Here is an 18,247-nt window from a genome sequence, read left to right as displayed (position 1 = left end):
CCTACATGGCCAAAATCCAGGACATTGTACCCAGCAATAAAACACTCCAATGATGCTCGAAGTTTGCTCAAAGATGCCTGAACATTTTCAATGTATTCAAAGTATGTATGCCTCCTTCTCTGAAAAATAATTCAACTAGGAAAAACAAACTAAAAACAGAAGGCCCAAGACAGGATGTGAAAGCAGTGCACGTCCTGGTAAAACAGGACGTTTGCTCACACTATTTGAAACGCTAGATCACAACAGCGTATTGTAAGACAGTCAAATCCACATCTTGAAGTGTTTTCTTTAACAATGGAAGTTCTTCAAAGACGGGGGTTACAACTGTATCAATCTCACCTATTGTAATTAACTAACATGATTTACATGTCGCGGGAAAGGAACCCCCGAGGGCCAAAAGGTCTCCTTGTGTTTGTTGGATTTGCATTCAGGGACTGTCTCTGCCTTTTGTTTAGAACTTTCCTTTGAAATGTTGTGAGTGTCAGTGGGAGAGGTATGAAGGTCTTGGTGATCTATTGTTGCTGTGGAAAATTACCCCTGATGAACAAAAGGTTCCCGAGTAGGAAGAGTTGATCTGATTTGAATCTTTTAAATATGCATTTTAGCAGTATCTCTGTTCTGGGAGGATATTTAAGGGAAGGAACAAGAATCTGAAGGTCTTCTTTTTTCTCTCTCCTTTTCTGGGACCCACTCTCTCTCTCTCTCTCTTTTTCCTCTTTTTCACTCTCTCTCTCTCTCTCTCTCTCTCTCTCTCTCTCCCTCACTCTCTCTCTCTCCTTCTTCTTTTTCTTTTTGCTGCATTTTGCTGCATTTTTACTCTGGACATCGCAATAAACTGGTATGTTATCCATTCCCCTTCAATATTAACTTGTTGAGACTTTTGTTTCTATGTGGAGAACAATCTGACATCAGATATTGATTTAGTCTTCAGTTATATGGTAAATTCATTCGAGTAATGCTTGTACTCTTTACCTCTGAGTTGAATAGAAAAGATTGAGTGTCATGTTTTTCTAACTATTGAGTTGGAAGATATAAACCTCTGAACATCTCAACCTAGATGTCTGGGCTGTTCTTCTATGTTAAGAAGGTCACTGAATGCTTTGTCTATATCTGCCATCACTGAACTAAGATAGGGATTAATCAGAATCCCAAAGACCTTAGTTATATGGTAAGTTTCACTGGACATTATTCAAACCCTTAACCTCTGAGTTGGTCAGATAAGATTGGGTATCATGTTCAATAACCTCTGAATACTCCAACCCAGACATCAGGCTATTCTTCCATGTTTAATGAACAAACTGAATAGTTTTGTTAATTTATAGAAGCCATCCCTGAACTGAAGACTAATGTCAGATCACGAGAATTTTATTATTATTGAGTCTATATTCTTAATTGTTAATCAAGTCTTTCTCTCAATCAAGATATAAAAGTAAAGTTATTATTATCAAATGGAGTCAGATTAAATTAATTATTATGTATTTTACTTTGAAATCCTCACCTTGACACCGGAACGACGGAATACGTATTGGGGAGATATTACTATTTGTGTCTAGATATTTCCTCCCCTATAGTATTGTTGTTGTTTTAAAAAACAAACAAACAAACAGACAAATAAGCGGGAGCTAAGTGCTCTGTGCATGCTTGCAACAAATAGGGCAGCCAGGACATATTAGGTGTCAAAACACTCGCTTTCGAAACAGTCACGTACTGGCAAATTATGAACTGTTATCAAGTGCTAGCAGTGTGTTGATTTTTAAAAAAAAAAACATTTTAATTTGTAGAATTTTTGGGGATTTTATTTTCAGTCTTGTTAGGTACTGAGCCCGCAAACAAAGACCAGTTCAAAAAAAAATCTCCACCAGATTCTTGTTCTACATGTCCCCATCTACCTCTGTGGTGATTTTCAACTTGTTTCACTGTAGCATTTTCTAATAATCTGTTGCTGAAGTTATACACCACATACAGTACAAAACCTGCTTCCATGGGCAAATTAAAATGTTAATTAAAAAACAAAATCAAATTGTTTTCTGCAAACTCCACTAGATTCTTGTTCTACCTGTCCTTAACTACTTCTGTGGTGATTTTCAAGTTATTTCACTGTACAATTTTGGGATAAGCTGTTGCTGAAGTTATACACAATATACAGTATAATGTCTGCTCTCATAGGCAAATTAAAATGTAAATTAAAAAAAACAAAATCAAATTGTTTTCTGCGAACTCCACCAGATTTTTGCTCTACATGTCCTCTACTATCTCTGTGGTGTCGGGGGGCATCGGCGGGTGTCGGGTGGGTGTCTGCTACGGTGGCCGAGAAGTAGAAAACAACCGCAAATCACCAAACACAACACATCAACCAGAAACACAACACATCAACCAAAACGGAAGTGATACTTTCCCCCCCCCCCGGAAACTAAACGTGCTCTCCCGTCTACGCTGGAATTTGTATGCCCTGGCCGTTGATAAGTTTAATCAACGACGCCATGCTACGGACAAATTAGACATTTATCCAGAATGTTTTTATTCCGCTGACGTGGTGTCGAAGATTATATTAGGCTATTCAGTGCACTGTTACAGTTACAGGGGGGGATACTTATTATATCACACTGTTGGGGGATACTATTTATGGCAGCCCTTCGGAACAGTCTGATCTAATAAGTATCCCCCTTGTAACTTCATGCAGGAGAGAAGAATCTTCTCCATATTCACCAGTGTGACTAGACATGACCTGGTCTAAGTACCTGTATGGTTTTGTGCAGTGAAAAACACAATAAATACAAAACGGTATATGATGACATTTTTTATCATTATTTTTGGAGAGGAAATTCAGAATCATTTACAACAATATGTTTGATGGTGATTTCACAGTTTAAGTAGTCGTCTAGCCTACGTGGTACAACATTGTCAAATCATAGGAGGAAGTAGACACGACATTGCCATTGCAGTGCACTGAATAGCCTAATGTAATCTTCGACACCACGTCGAAGACAGCGGAATAAAAACATTCTGGATAACTGTCTCATGTGTCCATAGCGTAACGTCATTGAAAAAAACTGATATACACTTCAACAACACGTCGGATAGAGCGGAATAAAAACATTCTTAATAAATGTCTAATTTGTCCGAGAGCATGTTTAGTTTTCGGGGCAAAGGTATCACTTCTGTTTTGGTTGATGTGTTGTGTTTTCTGATTTGCGGTTGTTTTCTGATTTGCGGTTGTGTTTTGCTTCCCGGATGTGTTTCTGGTTGATGTGTTGTGTTTTTTGTTAATGTGTTGTGTTTTTGGTTAATGTGTTGTGTTTTGTGATTTGCGGTTGTTTTCTCTTTTGCGAGTGCTTTGCTTCCTGGTTGTGTTTCTGGTTGATGTGTTACAAAAGTGGCTGGGTCTACCTCGAAGCCTGAGCAGCATCGCCCTGTACGGGAAATACAACATGCTGAAGCTCCCCATCAGCAGCCTGAATGATGAATTCAAGGTGAGCCGTGCTAGGGAGGTGCTGCCAAGAGTAATGTAACCCAAAAGTCTCGCGAGCTGGCATTGAAGTCAGGACGGGGGGGTAGTGGAGGGTAGCAGAGGCATGTGGATGTTGCTGAATCAAGGCTGCAGCACAGGGCACTGGTTGGGACGGTGGCATGTGAAAGAGCTGGCCTGGGTAGTAGCACATAGGAGAGCGCTGCTTCAGGAAGAGGTGAGAGTGGCAGTTGAAGAAGAGAGAGCCAGCAGGGCAGTTGAAATGCAGCAATAGGGAGCCTGGACGTGATGGGAGCAGGCAGGAGAGCGCAAAGTCACCTGGATTGAGGTGTGGCAGCGCATAAAATTCCTGATTCAGGTCGTCTCCGACATACTGCCAAGCCTGTCTAATTTGTTCTGCTGGGGAAAGGTGGAATCTCCAACTTGCGCTTTGTGCCAGAAGAGAGGGACCTTGGAGCACATCTTGAGCTGCTGCCCAAGAAGCCTGAGCAAGAGGCAATACCACTGGCGTCATAACCAGGTCTTGAAGGCTGTAGCAAACACCATCTGCTGTGCAATTGCCCACTGCAAGCCCATCCGCCCAGTGAAGGAGACCATCTCCTTCGTAAGGGCTGGGGAAGAACCACCAGCTGCTGCCAGGAACTCTTCCTCTGGCCCTGCTGGCAATGGCGTAAGACTGGGAGCTGAAAGTTGATCTGGGGAAGCAACTTAAGAATGTTGCCACAACATCGCTAAGGCCAGACGTGGTGCTGACTTCAGCAACCCCTAAGCAGGTCGTGCTCCTAGACTTCTCGGTCCCCTGGGAACGAATTATCGAGGAGGCCAACGACACTAAAAGAAAGAGAGCCAAGTACCAAGAACTGGTAGAGGAGTAAAGGTGCAACGGGTGGCGAGCAAGATGTGAGCTGATCAAGGTGTGTTGCAGAGGTTTCTCAGGCCAGGGCCTCTGCAGGGCCTACAACATGCTGGGCATCACAGGGGCAGGAAGCAAAGGGCCATCAAGAAGGCCTCCGAGGCAGCAGAGGTTGCCTCGCGGTGCCAGTGGATCAGGAGAGGAGATCCATGGCATCACGAGTTGTTCTATGTGACAAAGAGAGCCTGCGCACTGTCTGTTTGGTTCAGTCTCTTTCCTGCTTGGCAGTAGTGTTTTTGTGCTTTTGTGTCATGTTGATTTGGCAGTTGATTTGGGCTGCTGCTGGGAGGACTGGAGTACATACTGGAATATGGACAGACACACCCACACACATCAGAGCATCAGATTATCAGATAAAGCTACAGTTAAACAACTTGAAAATCACTAAGATAGTTAAGGACATGTCGAGCAAGAATATGGTGGAGTCTGTGAAAAACAATTTGATTTTGTTTTTCAATTAATATTTGAATTTGCCGATGAGAGCCGGTTTTGTACTGTATGTGGTGTATAACTTCAGCAACAGATTATTAGAAAAAGCTACAGTGAAACAATTTAGAAAATCACCACAGAGGGAGTTGAGGACATGTAGAACAAGAATCTGGTGGAGTTTGTAGAAAACAATTTAATTTTTTTTAATTAATATTTTGATCTGCCTATGGAAGCAGACATTATATTGTATACTGTGTATAACTTCAGCAACAGATTATCAGAAAATGCAACAGTGAAATAACTTTAAAATCACCACAGGAGGTAGTTGAGGACATGTAGAACAAGAATATGGTGAAAGATTTTTTTTTTTTAATTCATTTTTGCTCATTTGCTCATTAAAGCAGGTTTGTAATGCATGCCGTGTATAACTTCAGCATCAGATTATCCCAAAATGGTTCAGTGAAAAACAACTTGAAAATCACTAAAGAGGTAGTTGAGGACATGTTTTTTTCATTCATATTTTTAATATTTGCCCATGAAAGCAGGTATTCTACTGTATGTAGTGTATAACTTTGCAGAAAACATTTTGATTTTGTTTTGCTTTTCTAGATTAAAAACAAACAAACAAACAAACAAACAAACAAACAAAAACCCTCGTACGCTTTACCGTAAGACATGGTATAAACGCGCACTCGATCGAAGTGAAGATAGCGCGACCTAATCCTTTCCGAAGCCTGGCTGGCGTGACCGCAGTCCAAAATGGATGTCTTCTCAGTGGAGGGGACAGCGAATTCAGCTCCATGACTGGCGTTAATTAATGAATAATAAATAAGTAAGTAAGTAAGTAAATAAATAAATAAATAAATAAATAAATACATAAATAGATGAATAGATGAATACATGTATGTACATACATAGATGTGTGTTTTATTAATTTTGCACACCTGACGAGGTTAGCACAGTAAAACGTTTTCGATCGTGTTGCTGGTTGAGTGCAGTCAGTGAGGAGGATGGGAGGGAGAGGGGAGTGATGATTGGGGGCGGGGGCGGTGGGAGGAACATTCATGGGGCCGGGGGGGCGGGGGGGGGGGCTGTGGGAGAAACACTCCTTCCGCTCGGCAGCAGAGAACTGGGCCTATCTGGCGACCGCCAGTGACGACAGATTCGTTGTGCTCCAGTCTGACTGAAAACCAGCAGCAGGAGCAGCAGCAACGGCAGCAGCAGCAGCAGCAGCAGCAGAGCCCCGCCGCTGTCCGTCTCTCAATCCTCGGTAAGTGTTCGCGCTGCAACGTCAATATGTTCCATGTGCAAAACGAAACAGCCTTTCTACCGTCGGTTAATGCCGTTGCTGTTTTGTTTTTTTTTTTTAAATTTTTGCTCTCATGCACTTCAACTAAACCTTCTACACCAGATGGATGCCGTGGGTTGCTTCCTTGCTTGGTTAGTGAGTGATTACTGGAGATGACGAGGTGCATCGTCTGGTCGAAATTTAAGTCTGCTAAAATAGCTATTACGTAACTGATCAGTCGTGGGTAATTGGGTGCAAAACCGCCATACATCATCATAAACAGCCGTCAACCAGTCGGATCTAGCCAGAACTAGATTTTATCAGTGGACTTGAAATAAATAAATAAATAAGTAAAATAATGAAACGGGGGAGGTGGGAGGTTAAATAAAAAAAATAAAAAAATAAAAAAATAAAAAAATAAAAAAATTCCCCCTTCCAACATCAAGTAATATTGTAATATTGAGCAGTCATATTTAGCTACATAAATTGTAAGCGTCATTGAATTGGGATTCATTTACATTACATAAAATTGCAGAGAATGCCAGCAATGTTCATGCAGTTTCAGTGAACACTTTTTTATTCACTTTGCCATCACGCAATGTTTCGTAACCTTGTTACAGGAGGTGAATAATTACAAAGTCTGAAAACATGGCCATCAATAAATCACAGAACGCTGTTGTATTTGTGTAAAAGTTGAACCGCTGTATGCACTTTGTTTTACTATGTTACATCGCTCTCTTGTCTCTCTCTCTCTCTCTCTCTCTGTCTGATCTTTATCTTAAAGATAATGTGACAATGACAAAGTTGAAAATGTGTAAGCCTAACATGAACCACCAGGGCTACAAAATCAGGATACCTTTATGTTTGTATTCGCAATTCAAGCCTAATTCTGAGTCAAGCAACTCATGAGTAGGTTTGAGTTGCTCTAATATTCCACTACAAACACATTTTTACCAACTTTAACATAACTTTAACTTTAACATAAGATACCTTGGCACCTTAAGTGGGATTAAGACCTTATGCCTTAGCAATGAGTTAGTGAGTGAGTGAGTACTTCAATTTACTACAGGCTAAAATCAAACCAAACGAACACACTTTTGAGCAATAGTCCTCCTTTATATATGAGTTATTACCAGCATTATTGTGAAACTTGGATAAAAAGAAGAACATGAAAGAGTTTGAAAGAGCATTAGATAAGACTCAAAGTAGCATATATTAGCATTGTGATGGTTTAGCTTGGCCAAGCATTGACCAAGAGCGCAAAGTCATTGTTTAATATTCACCTGCACCATGTTGACAATAAGGTTAGTGAAGTTGCAGTATTATATCTTTTTTTTTAAGAAAAACAAAACAAAAAACAAAACAAAAAAAAGACAATTTTTATACACATTTCTTTTGTAATTGTAATAAATCTGTTGAGATGTCAGTGTCTCTATTTCTCTCTCTCTCTATCCCTCTGTGTGTATGTGTTTGTATACATATATATGTATATTTATATATGTATATTTATATACATATATACACTAAGTATACATAATATACATTATGTATACATTATAAGTATAAGTATACATTATATATATACTTAGATTAGGGCTGCACAATATATTGTAAATTTATCGTTATATATATTTATCGTGAAATCAACATGTGTGATAGACCTATCGTAAAAACTGGGATAAATAGCATGTTCATTCATGAACACGTTATAGAAACACGCATGTAAGAAATTTGTCCAATCAGATTAAGCCTTACTGCGTTACGCCTGCTTGAAGGTAACTGCTTTTGGCTGAGGTCGCAAACCGTGTGGAAAGAGTGAGGGGGACGTGGCCATGGTGGGAGTGACAGAGACTTGCGAGGAAAATGTGGGCGAAGAGGAACTGGAGCACGATACAACACCGGTGTAGTCCATTCTGGTCTTCAATTTAATGGATTTCCTCACCGAACAGCTGCAGATGTGCGTCGCCACCGTCAGCGGATTTGTCAGAAATCCACAAACATACACAACTGGCGATTTAAAAGTCGCAGGCCACATCTACAACAGCGAATATACTACTTGTAAGTGAGCGCTACGTACGAGTGACCTAAAAAAAGAAAATAAGGTGTGCGCAAATTTGCGTTGAGCAGGACTTCATTTTACCCGAATGAAAAACTCAGTGAAATATCTATCAGCTGTCTACCTCTGTGAGCTACCGAGACTCACAGCAAGCACGGCTTTTTTCGGGTGTTAGTAAATGAAGTCCGCATCCAGGGAACATTTTGATTTGTACTGCCTGAGAAAACTGGTTTCCCTTGGCTATCATGTTTTCTTTACTTTCATTAAAATTGCCAGTAATATGTTGTGTATATGTGTGAATTTTTGATGACGATCTGCTTACGACGGCGCAGCAGCTGTTTGGTAAGGAAACCAACAACACAATGTCTTTGATTCTCCACTTTGTGCTGTCACCGTCGCGACTGACCAGGACTCTTTGTTCTTGGTGCATGCGGGTTTGGAGAATCGATAGGTCTTAAATTTGTTGTCAAAGTGTTTAATTGTAGCGTATGGAGCTTCAGTAAAAGTGGATGAAATGTTTCTGCCGACTCCTATTATTGCGTTGCAAACCTCTTTTAGGGCGTGTTCTCATTGCCTCGCCTCGCCTGGCCTCGCTACTGTGCGCCTCGGTACGATTGTGTTTTCATTGGCTCTGTGATCACGAGACCGTGGGCGGAGTGATACAGGGATCAGTATCGGATCCGATATTGAATAAAATTCTAGATCGGGTATCGGTGACAATGAGCCAATCCAACGGCCCGATCCATAGGAGCAATTCCGTTCTGTCTATTTCTATGCTGTGCGATGCGAGTGACGTCTGCGACAGAGCAGCGGCCGTGCGGTCGACACGGTTTTCAAAGTGGAGCGAGCGAAAGGATCCGCCGTCTGGAACTACTTTACATTACCTGAGCCATCAAACTCCACGGCTACGTGCAATATCTGCACCGTTAATGTTCCGATACACATACTGGACGGTAGCTTTACAACCGATATCTGGAGCTCCAACGTTTCCCCCGTGTCGCTTTTGAGTTTAACAGCACACTGGCTGGATGAGAGTTTCGTTCCACGCAGTGCAATGTTAAATGCAGCGTACTTTCGTGGGTCACACACGAGCGACGCAACTGCCGCGAGCCTGAAGGATATGTTTGACAAGTGGCAAATTCCGTTGAGCAAAGTCCATGTGATTCTGAGGGACAATGCCAGCAACATGAGAAAGGCGATGGACAACATGGCAGTGCGTAGTGTGGGCTGCGTCGCACATACAGCTGGTAGTCAACGAGGGACTTCTCTCACAGCGCGCAGTATTTTATTAACCAAGCTATTGAAGCTATTCTGTTATTCAGCTGGTTTTGTAATGGGTGTTAAAGTTCTGTTTGCACAATTGCACGACACTATAGCTGATTGCTGTTTACTTTGAACATCTGCCATTCAAGCTCATGAAGCTATTGTTTTGTTTCTCAATTTCAGCTCCTTTACTATTTATTTTACATTGCACTTTGAATTCCTAATTGCACTGACTGAACAGGGAGATATTTATTATATTTTTTTTTTTCATGTTTGACTTTGACAAAGCTAGTGAAGCTATTTGTTTATTTTGAATTACTGTACTGGTACACAGTATTAAATAAGTCTTTCAGTAAATCTGGATCATTTTATTTGTTTTTAGACATGTCTGACATTGGCTTGCACAAAAGGACATTTCTTTTCTAAACAACAAGACATAATTTGTTAGGTGATTCAATGCTGTTTTTCTGTATCGGTATCGGATCGGGATCGGCCGATACTAAACTTCAGATATCGGTATCGGAAGTGAAAAAACTGTATCGATGCATCTCTAGCGTCGATGTCCGCTCCGACAGGGATCATCGACGAGGAAACCGAGCCAATCCAGTGCCCTGCTCGTCGCTATGTCACCACTAAACTCGCTTCGTCTCGCTTGGACGCTGAGCGATTGAGGTACCAAAACAGCACCCCCCACAACCGTGTAGCGGCCAGTGTGAACACCCTACAACCGTACCGTGGCGAGGCGAGGCAATGAGAACGCCCCCTCAGAGGTCACAAATTGAATGTTTTGTTGGGCTAAGCCAATAATTCGGTTTTCTTGAGTGTCAAACACACATACACACACAAAAAAAAACCCTGGGCAGTTTCTTTAAGAATGCCCCTGCCCCAGTCCCTTCTTCATCTTCTGTGCAACTGGCATAAACTGTGAAGGCTGAACTCAACAGCTTTCACAGTTTAAGATTTAAGTTATTTAACTTACTTAATTTTTATTTCAACAATAAAGATAGTGGGGAATGTTTCTGCTATCCATGTTTTAGAGCAACGTAAATGTTTTATATTAAAGTGCTCTATTTAAGTGATCGAGAAATTGTGTTGCTGTGCACCTAAGTTTGTTCAGTGTCAATATAGCAGCTGCTGCCAGGTGCAGTTCTTGAAATGAAAACATCTTGTTGGACAGGAAACCTTGAATGTAGTTTTCAGTGTCTGCATAGTGTACTCATTGTCAGCAGTCGAAAAAAGTCTTTCCCCCGCTCCCGGCAATGTCTATGTGTTTTCTGGGCTGCTGTAGGTATTGCGCAATTGCGCAATAAGCAACCGGAAACGTTGTTGTGTTTCCGGTTTACCCTGAATCAAGGGGGAAGAAAAAGAAACCGAGTCCCCAAAAGAACAGCAGCCTTTGTGGTTCTCACCAGGCGCGGAAGCGCCGCGAAGCGAAGACAAAAGAAATCGAGACAACATGACAAAAGAAAGTTGATGAATTAAAATTATATTTAAAATCTGAACGGCCATGAGGTGCAGGTTACCACTCACAACAACAGCGTCGGGCAGCAGACCTGTTACTGCTACAACTGATCAGTCTGCAGTCTTCCCATTAAAATCCCATCAAAACTTGTTTTTACTCGTCCTCACCTCCCTTCTACAATCCTTTTTGTGGTAGTCACTGCTCCTTACTGCACTTCTTCATTTGCCTGCGAATAACTTGGCCTGCTGGTCACGTGTTTGAACCTCGTACTGTGGGGCAATTTGCTTGAAAAGAACTGAAGAAGCCTTTTGCATGAGACGTGAAACAACCTTTAAGATCGCAAGAACAAGTCCAGTTGCCGCAACTCAACTCTTCTACTTTAACATGACTCGATGACTGAGAACCTTCACAGACATCTTCTTGAAAAGTTCACAGCTGTATCCCGGCCTGTTGTCGGACATCACTGTCTCGGGTATACCATAGCAGCTAAATGGCTCATTTAGAGGACGAAGGCCCTGTTCCCACGTGGTCACTTTCAAGTAATTTTTGTGATCCGATCACACAAGTGGACAGCTCTGACCACATCTGTTCCCACCTGGCATTAACATGCGTCTAAGACAAACCACTTGTGATCGGATCACACCCCCCCTCACTACATATGTAAATACAACACATGCATAATTTCCATTTGAAAGGTAAGTGCTTGTTGTTGTTGTTTTTTTTTAACTACGTGGGAACATGGCCGTAGTTACTTCAAGTGGTTTTTGTGATCCGATCACCAAAAACCACATGAAGTGACCACGTGAGAACAGCCCGAATGCGGATTGTGATCCGATCACTCAAACCACCTCAGGGAGGTTGTCCCTTCTCTATGGACCAAAACCAGCGGGTTTCACCCCTGCCGGCAAGCTGCACGCCCCCCGCTTTCACCGCTGCATGTCTGCTGACGTCATCGCGCTGAGATCGCGTAGATGAAGTACGACAGAATTCAGAAGTATGGCGGTGGCCAGTGTTCTTTGCTGTTGGGCACTTTTGGCTGTAGAATCGTTCCGCGAATAGCCGCAGAACGATGGTGTTGTTCAGCCGACTGGCGCGATATTATGACTTAGCGCTCGTAACGCTCAACGTCATCCCGTGCAGCAGGTGAAAAATGTGATGTCGCGGGTGTCCCAATTCCATCGCAAGTGGATCAGAGCAGTGCCGATCGGAGCCGATTATTACCCGGGTTGATTGACGCGTTATGTCGCGCTTCAGCGCTGCTCGGTGAGCCTGCTCCACTGCCACCAAATGCTGATTAGTAGCGGGACTTCACAACGTTTTTTGGCCAGTGGAGCAGGGGCTTTTTTCTCCCAGAAGAATAAGTCTGTGACCACTTTTTGCCAGGGTGTCTCTTGCACTGGAGTTGCAAGCAGAGGCTCATCTGTGTTGGGAATGCGTGCTGCGGTTTTTCTTCAAGTTCGGAGGACAGGATTAAAAAGCTGGGCTACACAGGGGAGTTTTTCCCAGCCACTGTCACAATCTTGCTTGCTCCGGGGGCCCGGTTGGTTCTCTCTGACTGTATAAAGCGCTTTGAGACGCCTTTGGTTGTGATTTAGCGCTGTACAAATAAAGTTTTATTATTATTATTATGTGGCCCCTGGGCTGTAGTTTGCCCATGCCAGGGATCGACGGTCCCGACCACTGGCAGGCCCTCGCTCTGCATATGATGATAATTCCTTGGTGGCTGCTGTGAATGTCACAAAGAACTTCCTGTCTCGTGCAGTGGGGAATGACAATTCTTTGACCTCTGAAGCAGCTGCTCTGCCAAGGTGAGGGTTTCTCTCTCTGGCCAGTATGGCTCCAAGTCTGGAGGGATAGCAGGAGAGCTTTTTCCTCAGGCCATTCAGTCTAACAGCTTGATGAGCTTTTCACATACTGAGTCAACTTTTTGTTTCTTCTGGATTACTTTTAATCTCTTTGGTCACCTGACTGAAAAGAATATGCCACAGACTTTCTGTCATAATCTCGTTTCAATTGAATCTGTAGGGCTGAGAGCAAAGTGTGAGCTAGGTCACATGCATGACAAAGTCTCTCTTTCAACAAACTTACATAATCAAGTATGTTGACCTTTATACCGGGCTTCTCTGAAGGCCACCTTTCCCGGAGCAGACACAGTGGGCCGCTTACAGAATGCTTCCCGATGGGCTGAATCCTAGCGATTCCTGAGGGGTCTCTTGGATTCCAGAAGTGCCTTGACCGTTGCGTGAGCTTTCAGAGTATGCAACAGAACGGCCTCAGGGTAACATGTAGCAGCACGCATTGTGATGAGTATGTACTGGTTACCAGCTTTTGTCTTTGGCAGGGGACCAACACAATCAATAAGCACATGTTCATATGGTTCCCCACTTAGAGTAATTAGTGTGAGTGAAGCGATGGGGACCTTTTGGTTGAGCTTCTCTGCTAATTGACACACCGGGAAAGTTTGGCAGAATTTGGCCACATCTGTTTTCAGACTAGACCAGAAGAAATTAGGGAGGACGCCAGTGTAGGTTTTTACGGATCCCTAAATGACTGGACATGCTGTGGTCATGGGTTAAGGCCAATGGCTGAGTAGCAACAATTTGCGTCACCGTCTCCAGCAATTCACTGCCCCACCATTGACCAGGTAAGACACAAGTCTTATTGCCCCAGAAAAGAGAGCACATTTGAGGTGTGGAGCTCTAAAATAATGGAGTGAACAAAAGAAGTAGAAAACACCAGTCCCTGGACAGATAGGAAACTCATTGCCTCGTCAGTCTGTGGGGAGATAGTTCCATTTAAATAAAGCTAAAGGACATGTATCGCAACAAGTGCAGTTGTCGGAATTATATGACATCACAAACTACACTCGCTGGACGACGCCTCCGCTCCGACGTCGTTGCTACAGCAACCTGTCAGATCGGTTAATAATGTGGCCCAGTCTGAACAGAGCCAGATCCCATTTGGACACTTGCTAAAAGCAGTGTGGACAGTCAGCCCTAAAAATCAGATTTGAGAAGGAATCTAATTGGAATCAGATTGGCCTGCAGTCTGAACGCAGCTGAGTATACAGCAACAGCGGTGTTACTTTCACTCAACAGATTACCTCCGTTCATCGGGCTGCCTAGATCCAAGGAACTTGAGAACAAGTTACTGACATCCAGCATATCTCCAGGTTCAAGTGCTTGGGCACAAATCAAGGCAAACACAGGAAACGATGCCGAAACTGGCTCGGTGCTCTCAATTGGGTCTTCAGCAACATTGGAAGAAGGGAAAACTATTCCCACTTTTCCCCAGGATGAGGTCAACACCTGGGTCTGCCAATTGAGGACGCTTGGCAACTTGGAATTGTGAGCTGGACAAAGTGGAATGGTACATTCAGTGGTCCCAATTCCATTCCCCATGTGACAATATGAGAACCGCTGTATGACAGGGCAGAGAACGGAATAACATCTTCACAAAAGAACTGGAACTGGTTTTTCGCACATTCTTCCCACATTTTCTAAATGTTCTGTGCTTCTGGCACCAAGTCATAAGCACAAAGGATGGTCGTTTTAACAAACTCATAACATTGACTCTTGTCGATAGACTGCGAAGCACAAACGTCCTTGTCTTTTCCAACCCACCTACATTTAAGTAGCAGCGCCCACACATTTTTTGTCATCCAAGTGTTGCTGCTTTGCACTCCAGGGCACTAAGATAGACGTTGAGCTCAATATCCCAGAACTGTGGAATAAGTGCAATGTGCCAACTCTTGTCAAGACTGTCTTGTGTGTACTCACACACACACACACACATACGTACATAAAAACGTTCTCTGAGTATACACTATTTGTAGCACAGCTAGGTGGATCTGTCTGCTTGGCATTGCTGCCACCTCTGACGGTGCCTTTGGCCCTGTTTGCACTTGGTCATTTCAAGTGTTTTTCGTATTCCGATCGGCAAAAATCACACGCAGTAACCAAGTGGAAACACTCCAAATCCGTATTGTCATCCGATCACTCAAACCACCTCAGGGTTTCGACGCTTCGCATAGCATTCCTCCCGGACGTGTGAACAGAATGCGATCTCAGGCCATAATTAACGACCGCCTACTCCACTCACCTCTCCCGTGTACGTACTTGGTCGGCGCCCCACCTCCCGGCATCGTCATAAAGTTACAAGCAAGAAGCGAAAACAAATCATTTTTGTTAGACTCTTTTATTAGGATGCTAATAAATTTCATTCCGCATTAGCGTATTTTGTCAGTAGAGCAGCGGTCGCAGTTTCCCCACATATGAGATTAAATGAGCGATGTTGCATCCGAAAATTTGCCAGCCACCGTTGATCCGAAAATAAAGTCGTCACCACTCTGTCCCACCAGTCGTTACTCCTCGTTCAGATCCATACGAGCTGCAGTAGAATTAAAACGAGTGACTTGATATAGCCCGGAAACAGGAAGTTGATTCTTATTCATTTTTGTAGTTTGTAGTTTTGTAGTTTTGCGCTTTACTGCTCCTAGTGGTTAAAATGCACTAATGCGATCACAAGTGGCACGCTCGAGACGCATGTTAATGCCATGTGCGAATTAGATGCTTCAAGATGCGTACTTGTGATACGATCCCCCCAAAACAGTTACAAGTGACCAAGTGCAAACAGGGCCTTTGAGCCAGCTGCAGGGTCATCAGGCGGGAGCCACCCTTCACTAATTCTTCGCTCCATTATTCCCGGAACATCTCCGGGTGGTGGAGCAGCGAAAGTGACTTCTCCCTCGCGCTCCCTGCAGCCTGCCTAAGATCCCTGCTTCCCCCACATTCTGTCCTTCCTGCGAAGCCAGAGCGAGAAGCTGCCCTCCTCTGCCTCCTCAGCAATCTCCCTGGTGGCTTTCTTCAGCTTCGCACCTTTAATGCCCAGGGTTTTGAAGAGGCACTGGGCAGAAGCCCCAGTGTAGCCTCTGCTCCCAACTTCCACTGGGGAATGTGATTGCCCTCCATCCAGCTTCCTTCTTCCTCTCGAAGGCAACCTCCATACTGTCTTCCCATGGGACGATCAACTCGACCATGAAGACCGTTTTCGTGAGGGATGACCAGATGACGATGTCGTAGGGAGGTTGTGGTGATTTCCTTAGGGAACCTGAGCTGCTGGTTCAGGTCAGCCATTAGGTTCCACTCTGCTCCGGGAGTCATGAGGGACCACGGCCGAGTGTTGGACAGGCCTTAGTCTCCCTGTCTGATAAAGTGGATGTGTCTCTCAGGTGGTACTGACTTGTTGGGCATGTTCATTTCAAGCCTGTGAGTCTCCAGGATGTCAGCGATTTTTACGCAGGACCAGGTCGTGACGCCATCTGTACCGGCCCTGTGTTAAAGCTGACTTACAGCTAGAGAGGATGTGCTGCATGCTGGGGTTCTGGGAGCCGCACAGCATGGCTGCTCTTCTCTGTACCATACCAGAGGTTGATGTTTCGAGGGTTGGGGAAGGTGTCATAAGTTGCCACTTACTTATTATGTATTTATTAATGTTTTTATGGGCAGTAAATGTAATACAGTAATATACAGAAATTGTAAATCAGGCCAAATTTTACACAGGAGCAGATGGATGGAGTGTTTTGCTTTAATGTCCATTGAAAATGAAAAAAGCGTTAAAGTAAAATATGTCTTTGAAGACCCACGGTATCTAGCTCTTTGATGAAATGAGTCTTAATACACTGAAAAAAATGGAGAAAGTACAGCTATTTTATGACTTATATTGATATCAATCAATGAACTTTTATTTACAGCGCTAAATCACATCCGAAAATGTCTCAAAGCGCTCTGTACAATCAGAGAAAAAGAACCAACTGGGCCCTCAGAGCAAGCAAAGTGCGACAGTGGCCAGGAAAATCTCCCCTGTGGGAAGAAACCTAGAGCAGATCTGCCTATGACCAGTTGGGGTGAGAAGGAAATACAAAAAATGTAGAGCGAGAGACAGAGAGATAGAAGTAGCCTGAGTGGGAGACAGGCCAGAGTGAGTTGCAGGGTTAACAACAGCGCTCTCACAATATAGCTGTATATGTATATAAGAATAAATAATTAAAATATGTATATAAATATTATTTCTTCAAGTTCAGCGGGCCAGATTAAAAAGCTTAACGGGCCGCATATAGCCCTCGGGCCATAGTTTGCCCATGCCTGGTCAAGTCTAAAATTGGGTGATGATATTGTTTGCTGTGTGTATATATATATATTTTTTTTTTTTAGTAAAAGTGTAGACTGAATTGCAGTCTTTACAGCATTGATGAAGCCAAGACATAGACACAGCAAGAGCAAAGACTCAGCAGGCAGAGCAAGATAGCCATGCTATCCCTTATCACACTCAAAATTTTAAACATTATGTTACGTGGAAACAAAAATTAATATATGACTTGAATTGGGAACATCGTCAATTTGGTATGAGTTTATTAGAAGTGCCAGCACTCAATACTTGTGGTCAGATTCCTAGTCTCTTTCATTTGAGCTCCATCACTTCAACTATAGAAGCTCTTTACATCCCCCCACTCCCCTTACCCTTCACCGACACACACACACACACACACACACAAACCCTCATTTCATTGAAATGCAGTCTTGCGTAACACTCAGACTGCAACCAGTTCAATCCAGTTTGGGAATTGTTCTCAAGAAAGTGGCTCTCGGTAGTTGCTGTGCATGAATCCATGTGTGAATACCGTTGTGTTGGTGCATGTCTGTCTATATACGTGTAAGAGAGAGAGAGAGAGTGTGTGCAAGGCGTGTGCGTGTGCAAGGCCGGCTACTCTTGCTATTTACACTGCAAGCTACTCTGGAACATGGAAATAAGATTACCACATTAGATCAAGCTTTCAATCTACCTGTTTAGTGGGCTCCACAGCCATCAAGTGTAAAAAAGAATTATGTTTTATGAAGATAATTAATGTATCACTGAGAATTCAGGCAAAGACAAGTCTTAAGCTGAGAACATAAAAGTCTCTTCTTTGTAGTTGCTTATGGCTTGCTTTTGAAAACTAGAAAGCGGCTCGATCAGACCACGATCAGGGAACGGATCTGTTCGAAATGCAGGGGGGAACAGGTCATTATTATGGTTATGTTTTAGAAGGGGGAAACTCACAAACATACAGCAAGACTCTGATGAAGAAAATGAGGAAAAGCAAATGTGATGCAGATGATTTGCACAAGTTTTGTTCAAGCAGTGTTTTTATATATTATTTATATTATTTTTATATTAAACTTATATTTTGTAAACAAGGTTAACAAAGCATTCACTGTACCAGTGTAAAATGAGCCAGATTTTTTTGAAATATGCACAGACAGAATCAGCTGCACTGTGCAAAAAATCTTCTCAAAAGGAAATAAAAATAGAAGGGTAGTAAGATGGTGACT

At 43.0% G+C, this 18,247-nt stretch overlaps 1 protein-coding gene across 2 annotated transcripts in view; it reads right to left on the bottom strand.

The window, feature by feature from the left end:
* Nucleotides 1–18,247, bottom strand: part of rcn3 (reticulocalbin 3, EF-hand calcium binding domain) — a 107,161-nt gene that overhangs the window by 46,687 nt on the left and 42,227 nt on the right. The gene's annotated exons all lie outside the window — the stretch shown is intronic.

This window comes from Nelusetta ayraudi, unplaced genomic scaffold (genome assembly GCF_046127955.1).
Source record: "Nelusetta ayraudi isolate G7.1 ecotype Tasmania unplaced genomic scaffold, CSIRO-AGI_Nayr_v1 ptg000034l, whole genome shotgun sequence".
In the NCBI taxonomy this organism is placed as follows: Eukaryota; Metazoa; Chordata; class Actinopteri; order Tetraodontiformes; family Monacanthidae; genus Nelusetta; species Nelusetta ayraudi.
Note: the sequence above shows the minus strand (reverse complement) of the source record. Positions and strands in the feature narration are given on the sequence as shown.